General features: G+C 46.6%; 1 protein-coding gene across 3 annotated transcripts in view; it reads right to left on the reverse strand.

The window, feature by feature from the left end:
• Positions 1-19230, reverse strand: part of DPY19L1 (dpy-19 like C-mannosyltransferase 1) — a 2006077-nt gene that overhangs the window by 802134 nt on the left and 1184713 nt on the right. The window lies entirely within an intron of this gene.

Consider the following 19230-nt stretch of genomic DNA (forward strand, 5'->3'; position numbering starts at 1 on the left):
TGAAGGGCACGGCTGAGGCTGACATGCCACCTCTTGGAGCACCTCAGCTGCTTCCCTAGCTGGGAGGTGCTGCATTTGTTCTTTGGCCAAGGGCACTTTTACTCTGCCCCAGTGGATGCAGAATGGGAAGGGTCAAAGACCTCTACCTCTACACATGGGGCAGCAGGGTGTTGTTGCCGATCCAAAGTCGCCCACGAAGACTGGAACTTCTGGAGTGACATGTCGGCCTTAGTCCCAAAAAGGTTGTTGCCATCAGACAGCATGTTCAGCGGTTTAGCCTGAAGATTCGAGGAGCAACCCGAGGTGTTCATCGAGGAGTTCTTAACACGGTCCCAGTAGCCAGGCCTGACTGTAGAATTTTTTAAGATGCCTTCCTGCCAATATTGACCTGGGACTTGCAGCCCTCTCACACACCAGAAACCAAAAGAGAATGTGGCCTTGGCATAGAAGGCATACATGGCCCTGTTGTCTAGACTGCTTGAGCAAACATCTTCCTCCCCCAGGCATCCAGCCTCTTACTCCAGCGGTCAGGAGGAAAGAATGGGAAGGAGGATGTCTTCAGGTTCCCTGTGGCAGCCTGGACCACAAGACTCTGAGGAGAGGTATGTGAGGAAAGAAAAGAGGGGTCAGAAAAGTGCTGGCCTATCCTTTTTCACCAAGTGCCAGTCCACAGTTGGGACCGAAGCTGGCTTCATCCATAACTGGAAGACCAGGACTTACTGCTGGGTTACATGACAGTAAGGCCTCCCTCTGCAGACCTTCATCAAGAACGTCTGCCAGCTTAAATTGAACTTTGGGTCTGGAAGGGTGTGATAACCCTAAGGTCTCTTCCACCTTAACTATCAAGCGTTGAAATGAAGCTGGAGGTTTATCTATAATTGGTGAAGGAAGCATATCCAGCTCTGAAAATATACCCAGCCCTTTTGTGAATGATCGGCAAGCTCTATCAACTCCCCTGCCTGCCTACAGAACTCTTCAGGGAAATCCCTGACCTTGCTGGCGCACAAAGGTTCGAGATCAAAAGGGATGGGATCACCCCCCTCATTGTCCTCCATCTTTGACATGAAGGTACCACTAGTGAATATTCATGAGGAGCTGCAGCGCAGTGGAGAATGGAGTTGGTGCCGGAGGACCGACCTTGGAAGAGCCATGGCCAAGCCTGAAGGCGGATCGTCACAGTGTTTCACAGGGCATCTGCCTGCTTATAAGCACGGTGGACCCTGAAGGAGCCACTGAGGCCAAAGCCATTTTCACCAGGGCCTTGGCAAAGATGGCTTGCAGCTTAAGCCAAAAGGCCTTCCATTCCTCCAGCATTGGGAAAAGTATTTGTGGCACCTGCTCCTCTGAAGAGTCCCCAGAGAGGTGAGTTTTCTTCAAGGATGAAGATTAATGATCCCCAGAGGAACCCCCGGTTTAGAGTGACCTCTTGTAATGGTTCTTTTTCTTTTTGTCCTTGCAGATCATGGCAACGCTCTTCGGTTACACGGTCCAAGTCGGGAGGTCACAACAAGTCTGGCTAACTTCTTTTTCCTTCTGGAAAGGGATGAATCGGTTTTCAGCCTGCTCCCAAATTTCCTTAGGGTGCATCAACTGTCACAATCCGCAGTCCTGAGTGTCATGTCCTTCCCCCAAAATGATGTGGGGTAAAGGGTTGTAAACTGACATTTTGTGTGCTCAGTCGATACAGTGTATAAACCCTCAAGGTCTTAGTTGGATTCGGCATGGTGTGAAACATCACAACTAAGCTGTGCCCCTGAAGCGAGCAGAGCGAGTGGAATAAAGAAACAGAGGTCATGGGACACACCGCCTCAATATATACTTGCGCCAACATCTCTGGAGCGGGGCATTAAGGGGCATCGAGCAGTGCAGATGCCGCACCCTCTAGTGGCAGAAAATGTTTCCGAAGAGTAACTGCACTGGGAGATAGATATCATAGATGAGGAATCTGCGGGAGGAAGAAATCCATTAGAAATACCTTTGCTCTATGCGGTGAGGCATCTGAAAAAAGTCCCTGTGGTGTCTTCTTTTAATTCACAAAGACAACGAATAACGGGACTCACTTCTCAAGTCGGAGCATTTGAAGGAGTGAGTACATTACCGTAATGTTCTTTCTATGGACTCTTCACCCCTAGATTCCTCCTGATAGATGTTCATCTCCAGGGTCGCTGTTCGGAAAACCTTTGGACTCGGCGTCGTATATATAACACGTCACTACGCCCCATGAGTTGGCTACTGTAATTTATTCCCGTTCGCTTGAATGCTGCAGAAGAAAAACCACAGGAGGCTAACCAGCCATTAAAACATTAATAAGGGTGCACCCCAAAAAGGTGACCCCACAATAATTTGTGAAGAAAAAAAACAAACTTTTTTTTTATTTATTTTTTTTTTTTTTTACACAGAAACGCTCATCCCAGAGCCATCACCATATGTCTTCTTGCTTGGACAGAAGCGACAACCCACAGAACTTTCCATAGAAAGAACATTACGGTAAGGTAATTTCTCCTTCAATGTATTGCTTTTCTCCTGCAGATTCCTCATCATGATAGACTCCCCAAGCAGCTAGGATAATGGACTAGGGCAGAAAGATTTTAAACCAGTAGATTCTGCAGAAGCACCCTACCAAACCTAGCATCAGCTCCCCGTGCAGCGTCCAAGGCATAGTGCTTGGTAAAGGTATGTAAGGATGACCACATGGCCACCCGGCAAATATCCTTAACAGGAACACCTCTCTGGAGGGCCGTAGAGGCTGAGACCCCTGTGGTCGAGTGAGCCCTGATGCCTGCTGGAAGCTCCTTGGCTGCCAATTGGCATCACACGGCGATGCACAGGATAAACCATTGTGACAGTTTGTTTAGTGACGGCAAGGCCTTTTCTAGACAAGGAATGGGCTACAAACAACTGGTCTGATTTCCTTTTTTTGTAATTTTTTAAAAAAAAAATTCCAGTATTGAGAAAAATGAATAATAAAAGAGCAATATACACAAATCATTACAAGGAACACCCAACTATATACAAACTCCCACCCACAGAGTCACATCCTATTCAATATCAGGCCTAATACAATAAAATAAATGTACCCCAGATCTTGTTGAATAATGCACATTTCTTCTCCCTTAGATACAAAACCCTTTCTATATTAGCTAGAATATACATCTCTGCAATCCACATCTCAATTGTAACGGGAGTAGAGGTTTTCCAATGTCTCAAAATCAGTTTATTCCCCACCATTGCTCCCCGAAAGATCCATTTTCTCTGGTAAGTACTCAAGTAATCCAGATCATCAGTACTGCCCAGCACAATTGTTTTAAAATCCATGTGAATTCTTTCATCAAGAACCTTCTCACAAATCTGGTCAAATTCAAACCACATACCTCTCACCCTTGACAATTCCCACAACATATGTTCAAAGGTGCCCACCTCATGTTAACATGCCCAACATTCGGAGTTGTCACTCATTCCCCTTTCCATCAGTCTCTCAGGTGTCCAATATGTTCTATGCAAAATCTTGATCTGACGCGATCTTTCAACAAGACTCAAAGAACACAATTTCACATTCTCACAAATTTGCGACCAATGATCTTCCGCAATGTCCGCACCAATCCTCCGGTTCCAATCCAGTCTCACGGCATCATTTGTCTTGAAGTTAGACACAATTTGTTTATAAACATAGCTAACCAGGCCACAACCACTCATCCCCGGGTTCCAACTGGTCTGATTTCCTAAACTCAGACGTACAAGCAACATAGAAACTTAACAACCTCTTGGTATCAAGGCGGTGGCATTGCTCCTCTTCCTTCGAGGGAAGAGGAAAAGGCAGGCAAGGCAATGGACTGGGACAGATTAAATTCCAAAACCACCTTAGGAAGGAATCCAGGAATTTCAGAGACTTTCTCACAAAAGAACGTCAGGAATGAAGGTTTGCAGCACAAGGCTTGCAGTTCGTTAAACCCTCCTGGCAGATGTGATTGCGACCAAAAAGGCTGTTAAGGGACAACAGCCACAAAGAACATGAATGCATTGGCTCAAATGGAGCTGCCATCAAAAAGTTTAAAACCACATTAAGATCCCAATATGGGACAACAAAGGGGGTTGGCGAAAAATTATTGGGAAGGCCCTTCAGGAACTGGGCCATGACCAGAATGGTGAAAAATGAACCTTGGTCTGTGGACCTCAAACATAGACAGGGCCGCCAAAAACCCTTTAACTGTGGCAACATGAAGGCATGAAAAGGCCAGTGAGAGAAGGATCTCGATCACTGTGTTGGTAGGGCAAGAGATAGGGGCAGTCTCGTGTTCCCTGCACCACGTCTCAAATCTTCTCCACATGCACGCTTACAGAAATCTCGTAGGTCTGCGTGCAGCCAGCAATACCTCAAGCACCTCCTCTGAGCGGTCCCAGTCATCATACCTCATCCTCTCAAGAGCCGCGCATGTAGGTTGAGGGAGTCTGGAGTCGGGTGGAGCATCTGACCTGAATGGATGAGGAAATCCAGACGCCGAGGCAACCAGTGGAGATCAGAGTACCATGTTCTCCTTGCCCAATCCGGGTTATCAGGATCTTGGATGCTCGAAAACTCTTCAACCTCCTGAGAACCCAAGGAATGACGGGTATCAGAGTGAAGGCGTAGTGGAGAGGGAAGGTCCAATCCACCAGAAAAGCATCCCCTGGAGCACCGGCTGGGAATTACCTCAAGCAAAACTGTTCACACTTCCTGCTGGACTCCGTGGCGAACAGATCCACTGCGGGGGTACCCCAGAGAGTGAAGACCTTTTCTAGGACTTCCGGGCACACCTCCCACTCGTGTGAGACCATGCTCCACCTGCTCAGAACATCCGCCAAGGTGTTCTCTGTCCCCGCCAGATGAACTGCAGAGACCGAGATCTGGTTCTCTCTCAACCAGAACCACAGCTGAATTGCCTCTGTGCAGAGTGGGCGAGAGTGCAGGCCACCTTGCTTGCAGAGGAAATGCATGGCCACTGTGTGGTCTGTTAGGACAAAGACATGCTTCCCTCTGAGAGATGGTGCAAAGGCCCCCAGGGCTAGCCCGATGACCCGCAACTCCAACCTGTTGATATGCCACTTGGCTACTGATGGAGCCCAAAGGCCGCTCATCTGCAATTCCTCACAGTGGGCGCCCCAACCCTATAGGGATGCAACTCGGACCTGGGGCCGTGGTTGCCAGAAGGGTTCCCCCACCAACAGATTACTGCGTGTATTCCACCGCCGAGTCCTCAGACTACCTGGCTGGACACCGAAAGGCGATCTGCGAGTGCTTCCAGGTACTGAGGCCACCGGTCACTGAGGAGCCATTGAAGGGATCGCATACGTAGCCTAGCCTCTGGCACTAGAATAATACAGGAAGCCATGAGACCCAATAGGCTGATGAAGGAAGCCGCTGGAAAAGTGGGGTGGTTCTGAAACAACTGCACCATCTGGGCGATGTTGCTGACTCTCTCCTCGGGAGGAAAGGCCTTCCCTAGCTGGGTGTCTAGGACTGCTACAATGAATTGGAGCCACTGGACTAGCGTCAGATGGGAATTCTTCAAGTTGGGGGAAAGGCCCAGCCTGTGCAGTAGTAGGCAAGTGTCTTCCAGATGAGACTAGACTTGCCCCGCCGACTTCCCTCGGATCAGCCAGCCTTCCAGGTACAGACATACATGGCCCCTGCATCTCCTGAGGTGAGCCGCAATTACTGCCATGAGCTTGGTGAAGACCTTCGCCGCGGTGGTCAACCCAAAGGGAAGCACTTTGAATTGATAGTGCTTGTCGCCAATGAGGAACCTTAGGAACTTCCTGTGTTTTTGGTGAATCAGCACATGGAAATAAGCGTCCTGTAGGTCTATGGACACCAGCCAGTCCTGGAGTTCGAGAGTGTGGAGAATCTCTTTCAAGGTCACCATCCTGAATGTGTCCTTCCTCAAGAACTTGTTCAAGGCCCTGAGGTCCTGGATGGGACGGAGACCCCCCCCTTCTTGGGCACCAAGAAGTAATGGGAATACCAACCCGACCCACTCTGATCGGGTGGTATCTCTTCCACAGCACCCTTTGACAACAGGGCTCTCAGTTCTTCCTGGAGATCCTGTCCCGGTTGGATTGGGGGGTGCAGGTCAGTCCAGCGGCCTCTTTAGGAAAGGCAGACAATAACTCCACTGAATCAACTGCAGGGCCCAGGCGTTGGAAGTTATATCCTGCCACTGGGGCCAATGCCCTGCCAACCATCCACCAACCGGTGCATCGTGGGAGGGGAAAATCAAAGAGGCTTAGAGAGCGATGGTGAACCTGCGGCTGCTGCTGCTTGTTGGCCTCTAGGGGCCCCTACGCCCCTTCTGGGACACGAGAAGCGCCTCTGCTTTTGCCTGGTTTGCAGGAGCTGCGCCTTCCTGCCATAGGGCACATAACGTCTATAGCCTCTGCCTCTGGAGGCGAAGCTGAAGGTCGGTTTGGCCAGCTGCGCCGCTAGGCCCAAAGATTTAGCAGCCAATTTCGACTTCCTGAATTCCTCCAAGGATTCATCTGCTTTCTGTTCGAAAAGCATGTCACCTTCAAAAAGGCATGTTCAGCAACCTGTTTTGGACATGCAGGGAGAAGCCAGAGGTTATAAGATCTGCTTGGCGTCTCATCACAAATGCTGAACCCATAACTCTGCCAACACAGTCTGCTATGTCCAGACCCATCTGCAGCAACTATTTGGTTACCTCCTTCCCATCCTCCACCAGCTGTAAAAAGCCGTCCCGCATGACACCCTCAGGGACGTACTCAGCAACCTGTTCAACTGCTTTCCATAAGCCAAATCAATATTTGGCAAAACCAAACGCCATGTTAGTGGCCTCGAGTGCCATGCTACCAGAAGTGAAAACCTTTCTGGCCAGGGGTCACACTTTTTCCCTTTCTCTGTCCGTAGGCAGATTTAAGGTGGATGCCGCGGGTCTAGTGGAAACAGTGGCAGCCTGAATCACCAACCCTTCCAGGGAGGGATGTGTGGTGAGGAAAGAAGGATCTCCTCTTGCCGGCCTATAATTCCTTGTGAAATTGGCATTCACAGGGGGAATGGTACAAGGATGCTGCCATAAGGAGGCTAAAAGGTCTGCTGGGTTGAAAGGCATTTTGGGACAGGGGACACCTGCAACCCCAATGTGTCAACTACCCTGCAAACCAGCTCCCTGAACTTCACACTAGTGCGGGTGTAGGGCTGTTTTTGCTGTAACTCCAAGTCTGGAGAAGTATCCAGACCACTGGCATCAAATAAACCCTGAGCCAAAGCCAATAAATCGGCCTGGTCGTCGAAATAGTTGGCGCCACTGGGCCTCGTGTAAATGGGGCCAACCATGTCCTCGTGTTCCTCGACTCGAATATGGAGTGCATGGAATCGAAGAACCCCGATCTCGAAAGTGGCACGAAGGAACCATCAGAGACTGTCAGCGATGGAGTCTTCAGGATGGACTTGGACACCGAAGCTATCGACCTTCTGGTGACTTATGCCTGACCGGAGTAAGATCCGAAGACGTTTTCGACGCTGACGACAGAGTGGCTGGCTTGGGGTCAGGAGCACCAAGCGCCGCTTTAGCAGCATAAGCCTGCTGGTCGGGGGCCGGAGCCGCACCTACAGCCGCTTGTGTCAAAAGTGGTCGGCCCGCTGAGGACTTACCTCATTCCGACGAAGAGCTGGACGGTGGTGGTGGTGGTGCTTCTTTTTCCGCAAGGAAGACAAGGAATGGCTCCTGGAATGGGACCGCTTTTTGGTTTTGGTCTTCTTACAATGTTAGTCGTTTCCCTTGATGGGGATGGGCTCCTCCATCTCGGTCTCCGAGGACCAGACTAGTGACAGCGTCAGGGACTTGGCGTCAGGTCAGCCAAAAGCCAGTTTCCGGGCCATATCCCACAGGGATTTCAACTGCATCTTTGCACACGACGTGCAGGCCACTGTGTCATGACTAGCACCCAGGCACCATAGAGACACATCATGAGGGTCGGTCAGACATTTTGACCTCCCAATCGCGGTATCGTTTGAATCCCAAAACCCTGTGGGTTGACGTTGCGTCAAGGCTTTTGACAAAAAGTACGATAAGAACGTTGTGTAAACTCGAGTCATTTTCCAGATGCAGCGTTTAAGCATGAGAAAAAAAGGAACTGACTCATGGGGCGCAGTGACGTGGTATATATACGACGGCTGACATCATTCTGGAGCCGACGATAAAGAGCGAGACAAGACGGATTGACGGCCGAGTCGAGGTCCACTACGCCCCCTGGCAAAACGTTTTCTGAACAGCGAAGCTGGAGATGAACATCTATCAGGTTGAGGAATCTGCGGGAGAAAAAAAATCCATTGAAATGCTTTTTGCTTCTCTTTTTAGCACCTCCGTGGGGACTTTTCAGCAGCTTCCCAGGTGCTATTCTCTGAAGAATATTTTGAGGGGGTAGTGCTTGGGGATTTGGAAGCCGAGTGTCCAAGCATCAGTTTGGATGATTTCACCTTAAGCTCCTTTGGGGTCATTAGCTCGCATGAGCCATAGTTTGCAACATTGTGATAGACGCCTAAACACCACAAACATACGGTGGGGAGTAAGGACATTTTTGCATTGCAGTCTCCACAGCACATAAACCCAGACGGCTGGGGAGTGGACATTTTGAAAGCTTTCTGTGAGACAATGAGGGGTTCTGTGAAGCGGGCAATAAAAAGAACCGGATGTCATAAAGCATGTGCAAGATACATATGGACGCAGACAGCACGTATTGGTCACACACAGCACCCAGGAGTGTACACTTGGAGGACCAGACAATCCAGACAATGTTACATGGCAAGCCCTCCTGAAGCTGCAGTAATATAGCTAAGATGAGGAATCTGTGATAGGACACAATACCTTTGAATGATGGAATGTATCCTGAATGAGATACTTGCTGGCAGGCTGATACTTTTACCAGGGACTCTGTCCATGCCTCTGAGCCAAAGCACAGTGTGCATTTTATGGACTATGCAGTGCTTGATTACTGTAAGCAGTTAATGAAAACTGTTGAACATATCTCAACAGTTTCAAGAGGTACTACCCAAGAACCCAACAGCACTGTGTGACTCCTTTCAGCCAGGTAACTGGATTTCTAACCACAGACGTTGAAGAAAAGACTGTATAGTCGTGAGAAGGCCCCTACAAGGTTATTTTATCTACTGGAACAGCCTGTTGTCAAGATCTTCGGACCTGGACACATGCCTCCCATTTTAAATCCACTATGGCACCTATCAACTAAGAAACAGGTGAGATCAGCACTGTTATGTTTCTTAATTAGTGAATGTATTTTCCTTATTTAGGTGAGAAAAGTTATTTTGAGACTTTACTATCTGAAAGTGTCAACAAGTGACTACACAGGAAATAAAGAACTGTCAATGGTGGAAAAAGTGGTCCACTTGGTAGAGTGGTAACTGTGGGACTGCTTCGTGGAACTGTGGGGTGGAGTACTATTTCAGATTTATTCCCAGAGCCAAGGAGTGCAAATATGGGAAGATACCTTCTGCATGCAAAGCTTTGCTAGAACGGGCCAGAGGACTGGGAGCACAAAGCGCTTGCTAAAACAGCAACTGATTTGAACAGTTAAACATAAAGCCTGTTCCAAAAATTGAAGGCAAACCCAGTGACAAGCCTAAGCAGGTTTAATAAATCAATGTGCCTGCACCAACTCCAAGAACAAATTTAACCGAATACAATCCTAAAATACATTAAGTTTGTGGATACAGGAAGACAAATGCACTGCATAACCGCACAATGGATGACAAATGGCAAAAGAAAAATCAGCAAAGACCTGGTGTGGATCAACAAACTTTTTGGAGGTGAGCTGTATTAAAGCATTACAACCACAAATGTCTTGGCAGCAATAAGACTAGCTCAGCAGAAGGACATTCTGAATGAAAGAAGATGGGACCGGAGAGGCCAGGAGATATATAAAAGAAATTAAAACCACAGTTAGGGGAGCTGGTGAAAATATTTGGGTTAGTAACCAGATCGCAATGCACAAATACAGATACAAGTTTAGGCAAAATTAGAGTGATTGAAGACCTGAGCACTATCACACAAAAAATGGTACCGAGTCTTATTTCCAACATCACAGATGCAGGTAAGAAGATTGAATGGGACATCTTATGTGACGAGGTGCAAGACTACTTAAACGATCAGCTGTGATCGATCTGTGATGATATCATTCACCAGTCCTGGCCAGAAGCAATGAGATGACGCAGAAGTCCCAGCAAGACTGTGGCCATAGACACATATGTGGAAGTTTGCATGCTGGCACTGTTATGGTTGTGTCTGAGGAATATGGTCTCCAACATTTCGGTTGACCCAAGGAATCTGGGGAAGTTGTGTCTGGGACTGTGTGGTCCACAGTACATAAAGATATTTGGGAGATATCAATTCCAGCTGACATGAATTGCAATGCGATGTGTAACTGAGATGAAACCAGACCTGTGGATTGGATGAGGCACAGATTGAACTTTGGATCTGGAGGGGTTCTCTCAGCCATAAAGTGTGGAAAAGTATAAATTGGCAATTATTTAAATGTCACTGTGTGAGTCTGTTGGGCGGAGGTTTCTAAAGGTATTGTACCAAATGGTACTCCTTTTTTCGAAACTACAGTGGTGTATACCCCAAGTAAAATTGTGAATTTGACATCAGATTCTTTCTCATTTCTATGGCTGAACTATTGTAGTTGTAGTCTTTGGCTCATCATTCGGTCACTGGTGCAGTTTAGAAACTGTTTTGAGAAGTCTATTTGTATTTGCAATAAACACTTAATGGCACTTATAGTAAACACCATAGATCATAAATACATAGATCCGAAGGATAAGCACAAAGATGATGACATCATGAAGAGCAAAATTGAGAATTTTATGAAAACTGAGTGCATGTAATGCTGTTATATTCTGCTTCTCTTGGTATCTTGTCCATTTTATACATGCAATGGTACACAAATAAAGTTGCTTAGATAGCTGCAGGGGGAGCAAATGAGACCTGGGTGGATTTTGTAAGGAAATATGAGGATTGGAGAAATAAAACACAAGTAATTTCTCTTTACTGCTTGAAAACTGGAATACAAAATCGCACATGTTCTAGTTGCTGATTCAGGCAACATTATGTGCTATGGAAAGATCTGCTTCAGGGGTAGTCTATAATGTGGGTCAGCCGAGCAGAATTGCACAGGTCTTGAATGATGCTGTAAAGCCATGCTCTCCAAGGACAGAAGATGTGCCATTAGGAAGTTCATTGTTAAAGTAACCTACTAAATGTATAATCTTAACTTTCTTTATAACCATACAGAACACTGAGGTTTGTGTGCATGTGGCCACAATTTTGGGATGGGTACCGACACATTTCTGCATAGCGGTATAGAAAATAAACTGTCTCTACCATTGCTGCCTGGTTTTACATCTGGATTATTTGGTGAAAGGCTGCAGGATACAATAACGGTTCCACCTATGTTTTGAAATAAAGCACATGAATTTCTCATACCAACATGCACTTTCCAGTGATGACATTGATGGTCTCATAAGTGATGTTATCTGGAATGCTATCAGTGTGCTCATGGGCTGTGCAACTGGAGGCTGAGAGTTAAAACGGCATAGCTTTCAATTGCTGAAATTCTTTCATTGTGTTGCATTAATCCAGCAGCTTAACAACATTGTCTTCATCTAAAGGGTTTTGTTGTGTTGAACTGATTCAACTAAGTCTTTACAGCATAGTAATTTCCCTGAATTTCAAGGAATTTTGTTATGCTTTATCTCCCACCGCCTCTTCTACAGTTTTCTTTTCATTTTAATTTGATCAGTAAGGGCATCTGTGAGGCCACAGTGTACATTTAAGACACACAAAGGGGGGTTTAGAGTTATATATTTTCACCTTACCTTACATTCTTGGGTTGGTTCACATTCCGATGCAGGTGCAAGAGAAATAACTATAGAGAGTGTACTATAAACCAGATGAACAGAATGGTGCAAGGAGGAGTTCTTACCACCCTCACACTCTCCAATGGACAAATTGGGTAGAGGTGCTGTATAGACCTAGGCTAATGGCTATCCCTGTACTAATTAAAACTCCTAGAAAGTATACCCCCTAATTAGAAAAGTCAGAAACAGTGCCATAGCTTACGGATATATGTAGTCCGTGACTTACCTGAAAGATTAAATTTTCATAATCACCACAACTTGAATGCATAATGACCTGGAAATATGTGCAGAAATGTGCAGCCCCCACTTTCAGTTATGTCTCTCTACATCCAGAGACACCATCCTCCCTCGACACTGCACATCCCCACCAGATAACTACCTTAAATCCAAAAGCAAACGCGTCCATGCTAATTGCATCTATATAGACCTGTAACTCTGCATAACGCACTCCATGGAAGCGTGTCCATGCTGCAGTATCCCTATGTAAGATGACACTCCTCATTGCCAATTTAAATCTCGTTCATGATGCTGAGGGCCTCAAAATATGTCAGCAGTCTATGACGAATCACAGGGTTTCGTCACTTCTCCCCAGGGGGGAGCCTTTGAGGAACTTCCTAAATTACTCACCCACAACCCACAACCAACGGCTTCTATCCAAAGAGGATTTGACAAACAAGTTAATGTTTGTTACTGTGGTCTAGAAACCTTAAATCAACATGGGAAAGAATATGAATGCAATACTGAGAAGAAGAAGATTGCAGAGTAATGCACAGTACACAACAGAGAAAACGGATGTTGACGCTCCACCGGAGAAGACTCAGCAACGCCTCAAATGGAGGGGGAGGAATCCTGTGAGAGGGAAGATCGGGAGTTTCTAATTAGCTGTGCGAGGAGAGTGGAGCAAGACCAGGACACGCAGCTTCCAAGCTTGGAAGAAACCCGACGAGTAAAGGAGACACGAGAGAAGTCTAGAGCGAGAAGAGCTGAAGGAAGGAAACCTCAGACAAGTTACTGAGTCCTAAGAGGTGGCGTAACTGAGAGTCGGTTGACTGCTGAGGCAAACAGCAACAACGAGGCCACAGACCCATTCACAGCATGGAGTGGCCACAGAGGAAGAGAGAGAAGCCGAGGAGATTTGAATCTGCTGCGAGGACGAAGTTAAACAAGATGGAGACAGACGGCTTCAGATAGGAAAAAGAAGCTGGCGTGTGGGACCGGGTAATACACATTTCTGAATACGAGAAAGAGTCGATGTTGAGCTACTGACAGAAGGGCCACAGAGCAGGACGTGAGAGAAAGGTTGAGTGACTGAAGACCGGTAAACTAGGAATCCATTAACAATGCCAAATCCATTTACATGGAAGCCCCATGGAGCGGGCAGAGTGAAGACGAGACGAAAAACGAAGAAGCGGACCTGACAAACAGAAGGATCCCATCCTGATTGCAGGCCCGGTAACGCTAACGCCAATAACTGGAAAGACGGGCGACCCGGGAGGGATACCGAATATGAGCGTAAGAAACATACTCAAGTATTGAAGAAAAGTGATCATCATTATTGGGTCACTCATACTCGTCCCAGTAATATCAATTATTGAAGAACAGCGATTCACATTGCTGATACATTCATACTCGTCTCAGTAAAGACGATAAAGGAGAGCACCAATTTATTATTAGAACCCTGACACTTGTACCAATAAGGAGATAACAGTAAAGAACCAAGAGAATCATTACTGGTACCTTCAAACTCATCCCAGTAAGAATAAAGAAGTTAAAACAAGAGAAGCATTACTGAAACATTCATACTCATCCCAGTGAGACCAAAAGAAGTGAAGAGAAGTGAGAATAGTTATTGGAACCTTCATACTCGTCCCAGTAACAGTCAAATGAATGAGGAAAGGGAGAATTATTTTGACAGTCTTTCTAGCTGGCCCAGCCCAGGAAAAGAGTGGACATTGTGTAGAGAACAAAAATCAACAATTGTAATGAACAAAGAGAGTGAAGAATATCTTCAGAAGGGGAAAGCAAGGTGTCAAGGACACGCTAGAGAAACTGAAGAACCCTATTTCTGAACTGTATGAACTGGTTAAAGTAGCTGCCAAGAACTACCTATGAATAAGTTAGGAAAGCGGCTGTGCTGAAAAGCAGACGACTGGAGAAGGGAGTCATTCTCCTATGCCTTCGTTTATTTTGGTAGTGGTAGGGACAGAATAGAGTAGCTTTGGGCAGATCTTAATTTTGGACTCACTGATGAGCACCCTAGTTAGTTTGTGTTAGGTAGTGTGAGAAACCTAGGGGGATTCTCCCATTAAGACCCTGAGAGTCCTCTATTTAGGTGGCCTGGGAGGGCCATCGCTCTTAGATCCTCAAGAGCGAGGGAGGATCACCTGGGAAGGGGAATCCAGGGTCGCTATGTGGGAATGTCCCGGGCAAGACGCAGTATTCCGACGGGGAGATGCAAGAGGAGGAGAAATTCCAGGATGCCTTCACAGGATATGTTGATTCCTGTCACCTTAATCCAGGTCTCATTTTCCATAAATCACATCCAGTCATTAATTGCCCATGGTGGGAAGAAAGAGACGCCAACTAAAACCTAGTCAGGAGTCTATGTCCTTTCAACCACTACCAATTTAAACCACAGGGAACACCATCAAGATCCAAGCTTATATAATCCATCAGGAACATGATAGGGGGCAATCATCCCCTTAAGGAAAACCCAGGCTAAAGGATTTCCCTATGTCCACTGTCGATTTCCTGATAGAATAGGGGAAAAGAGATCTATCCTCCAAAACCCTTCCATCACCGCTTCCCCATTCCCAACCAATATTGGGAGAACTTAAGTTGTCCCATTGATAGATTCAGACATATACCAATTATTACTCACACCTGACTCCCCTTGACTGCTTTGTCAACTATAAAAGGTGTGGTTCTACACTGGTGAAAGAGCAATCTAGGGATGTTGTTTGGACCAGAGAAGCCAAGGAGCAAAGAGCAGCAGGATCGATTGCCCAGAGGAGAATGGCGTGCCGAGACGCTGGCCCGGCGTTTGTGAGGGGCTGCAGCGTGGTTAGGGAGGCGTGTCTCCAGAGAGCCAGAGCAAAGCACCCTGTAGGCTGCTATTGGCGGTCAGAACATTGCTCTTTCCCTTGGAACATGTGCCATCCCGAAGGGTGTCTGAGGGGCAGGTGGTGAGACCCTGACCTCAGGCCCGCCCAAACAGAAGGGACCGCATGTCACCGCGCTGTTGCCCCGGTGAGTCTCGTGAAAGTAAGAGAGAGACACTCTGGAGCATGCGGCTGACTGAAGCGCAGCGGGTGAAAGGAATGCATAAAGCAGCACAGAGTGGAATAGAGGAAAGAAAGTGAAAAAAAACTAGCAAAGTAATATAGATTGAAAGAAGAGACAGATCAGGAGAAAGTAAGAGAAAGCAAGAAAAGCAGAGAAATCAAGGGGCGCGAAGTGAAACAACTGTAATAAAGAGGGCTCAAGCGACCTGAAACGTGAGAAAACGGTGCAAGCGATCTGGCAGAGTTAAAGTGTTCACGGGAAAGCTGGAAAAGGTGACAGAGAGCAAAAAAGGACAAAGAAGGTGCAAGTGTGCAGGATGAGGAAATATAGATGCCAGTGGGTGTTAGGTAAGAAAAGGTGCAGTCACACTGTGTGAGACTACACAAGATATATCTGCTTGGTATTAGGTAACCCACCTTTTGGTATAGGTCTATACTACACATTGGTAGTGTGACTGAGCAGCAAGGCCTATCTCAAGAGGGGTAAATGTGAGCTGTAGAGCTGTACAATTGAAATCCGTAAAAACAAGTAGACAAGTAACACTTACACCCAAGGTTTCCGTTATAAATAGTTATTTATTTAATGAAAGTTTTAAATAAGCATACTTTAAAAGGTAAACGATTGTAACAATACGAATAAACTATGAAATTACTTTTCAGAATCAAACAAGCCAGTGGATAATCTTTGGATATGCTTCATACACTTCTCCTACACCCAGAGGTGACTTAAATCACAAGGGTAGTATTTCTATTTATATATTACACTAGCATACTTTGCAGATTCGGAGTTGCAGAAAGGAAAGGTTAAGGGAAGCAAAAAGGTTAGAACAGATTCTCAGAATATGTGAGGACAACTGAATCCTCCAATGAAGTCTAGATAAGCCTTTCACAGCAGTAACAGTGTTTAACAAGCCACAACCTATGAGGGACAAGCAATATCAAAGTCAATGGATTAAGAAGAGTGCCTTTAGGGAGCCAGGACAGCCAGTCATTTGAACACAGTCTATGGATCTGATGCACTTCTTGGATAAAAGTCTTGCACACGTTAGAGAGTTCAGAAAAATTACTTGCAGGGCCACAAACTGTTAAGCCTGTGAAAAGGGAGTTGAAATCAACTCAGAAAGTAAGTAGGTGCACAGCACGACTTAAGGCAAGAAAGTAAGAACCCCCAAAACCAAACAGTACCTCGGTTTAGAGGAAAAGGGGTCCAGCTGGATTCTGTCTTGCTACAGCCAAGCAGACCCTGGTTCCTGGGCTTCAGTCGTGGGGAAAAGAGGGAGGACGTCTGGAGGGCTCCTGTGGCAGTACTCGGGAAGGTCGTCGGCACCTACAGGTTCTTTTCGTTTCAGCGGCACTTCACAGGTTCAGTGCTTAGTAAACAGCACTGATGCGGATCGATGGACACCGTTGGACTTTCTGTGCTCCCTCGGTCCTGCACTCTGGTGAGGGGCTCTGGATTTAGAGGTCATGCTTCTGGAGCGTCCTTAGGAGGCTCCTGGAGCATTTAGCCGGATTCGTTCCACAGCAGACGTTGCACTCGATTATGGTCGCTCGACCCCAGGCATTGGGCTTCTTCAGCAACAGAGAGGCACAGCAGTGGAGTTCATCTCGGGGCTAGTTGTTCCCACTAACCCAAGGAGAGAACTCACTCCTGAGGAGTTTCTCTGTCTAGGTGAAAAAGAAGGTCAGCACACCCCCATGGAGCGGACAGAGTGAAGACGAGATGAAAAACGAAGAAGAGGACCTGACAAACAGAAGGATCACATCCTGATTGCAGGCCCGGTAACGCTAACGCCAATAACTGGAAAGACGGGAGACCCGGGAGGGATACCGAATATGAGCGTAAGAAACATACTCAAGTATTGAAGAAAAGTGATCATCATTATTGGGTCACTCATACTCGTCCCAGTAATATCAATTATCCTAAATCCAGCAAAAGAGCTGGTGGTCTCTAAGGTGAGAGGATTTTTCTCCCTAACAGTGGGCACAAGAAAGAAGTCAAGAAAACAGAGGGGAACACAAAGGGGTGCAGAAAGCCCATGAAGGTAAAGGATTAAGAGCAGTAAATAAGAGAGGGGTTTAAGCTTGAAGTGGTCGCGCTTAGGTGGAACAAAGAACCTGGCGTTTTCTAAAGTCTCTGATGCTACCCCTTGAAAGAACTGTATATGAAAGAAAGATACATTCTGACACACTGAACTAGTGTTTTGAAACCCAAGAGGGGCCTGAGCTTGGAGAAGGGAAACCTGAGAGGCCCAAGAATTGGATTTGTGTCTGACAAAGAAAGGCCCAAGCTTGGGGGAAGGGAACACTGAAGTGTCAATCAAAGTGTAATTTTGATTGTTTTGTGTTACTGAAGGAATTGAAGCTTGGGAAGGGAACCCTGAGACGCTTAAAAAAGGAACTATATTTTTTGTTGCTATGTTTGAACCTAGAGGAACTGAAGCTATGGAAGGGAACCCCCAGGGCATTAGGCATTGGGCCTCATTCCGAGGTTGGCGGTAAGGAGTTAACGGCGCCGGTAAGGGTGCCGGTGCCGTTAACCCATTACTGCCGCATTACGAGGTCCTTTAGCGGGTCCCGCTAAGGGCGGCTGGTTTTACCAGGCGCCCTTAGTGGGAACCGCTAAAGGACCAGGGAGCTAATAACGGGTCCGTTATTAATGGGCCCGTTGTTAGCTCCCTCCCCATTCCCACTGAGACCTATGGGGGGCTCGAATCGGAATGGGGATTGGTAAATTGAATGAGGAATTACCGCATCCTCCAAGGTTGGAATGGCCCGGTAATTCCTCATTCAAGGAACCCGGACCCGAGTTTGGAGGCAGCTATGCCGCAAATAGCGGCATGGCTACCTCCAAACTCGTAATGAGGCCCATTGACATTGTTTGAACTATGAAGGTCCTATAAACAGTCCCTTTTGATTGAGACCCATTCTTCTTCTGAAGCTGACCAATTTACAGCTGGTGAAAAGATCATCTGAAACCAATCCGGGTTTTCTTATTTTTGTTGAATCATCACTTTTGACTTTTGACAGACTCCAACAGATTTTTATCAAAGAGTGAGGGCAAGCATAGATTTAGACAGATTTGTATTGTGGACTTCCAGACTTTGACAGCCCTTAGAAACATCAGCTAAGGGAACCATCCCTTTAGTGTTAGGGCCAGATAGGCATTACACCAACCCAGGAACTTTAGTAAATAAAGGTTTTGAAATTATTATCTTTGAGTCTGTCTCCCTTGATACCATGTCTGTCTCACAGTAGGGAAAACCCATAGTTCAGGCAGAGTTTACCTCGCTTCATATTGTTCAATGAAAGTCCTATAATGGAAGATAAAAGTCTGTCCTTCTGACCCGCCACAAGCGCCACTATCACTTTTCTGACTCTGGTGCTCACCCACAATACATGTCTGCAGGGTCACTGGTGCTCAAAAGCGCAATACACACACACTCTAGCAACATACATTTGCACACTTTTTGGCAGACCTCACTGACACATGAGAACAGCAGCTCCAAGTCCATGGAACTTCTCTTATACCTCAACCCAGGCCTGTTTCCACAATCCTGGCCATCCGGATGTGGCACTCTTCTACTGTCCTCAGACTGGTAAAGGTGCTTCACCAAAGGCCCCCAGGTGGAAGTCCTTTGCATACTTCAGATACTTTACTGGGCTGAAGACATCCATGTCCTCACGGCTCATGGAGCTTCCTTGCATCTTGGTGGCATGAGGAAATACAGGTCTCCCACAAAAGAGAGCTGTATGCTGGCCCTCCCTCAGTCGCCAAAAGTATTTATTTTTACAAAAAATGAATGAATATAAATATGAACCCTTCCCAAAGGCAAAACCCTGAAGCAAGATGGAGATATTTTACTTTTTACAAAGCTTCTGCTCCCGCAATTTATCATTTGAGAAATATACACGTTTTTGGTGTCATGGAGCTACCTGGTATAAAAACAAAACCCTGGACAGATTTCAAACAAAGTAAAAATTGTAGCACGTCCCGCGCTTTCCCCCACTCATAAAAAA

The sequence above is a fragment of the Ambystoma mexicanum genome, chromosome 5p (assembly GCF_040938575.1).
Source record: "Ambystoma mexicanum isolate Mex_15411 chromosome 5p, UKY_AmexF1_1, whole genome shotgun sequence".
NCBI lineage: Eukaryota > Metazoa > Chordata > Amphibia > Caudata > Ambystomatidae > Ambystoma > Ambystoma mexicanum.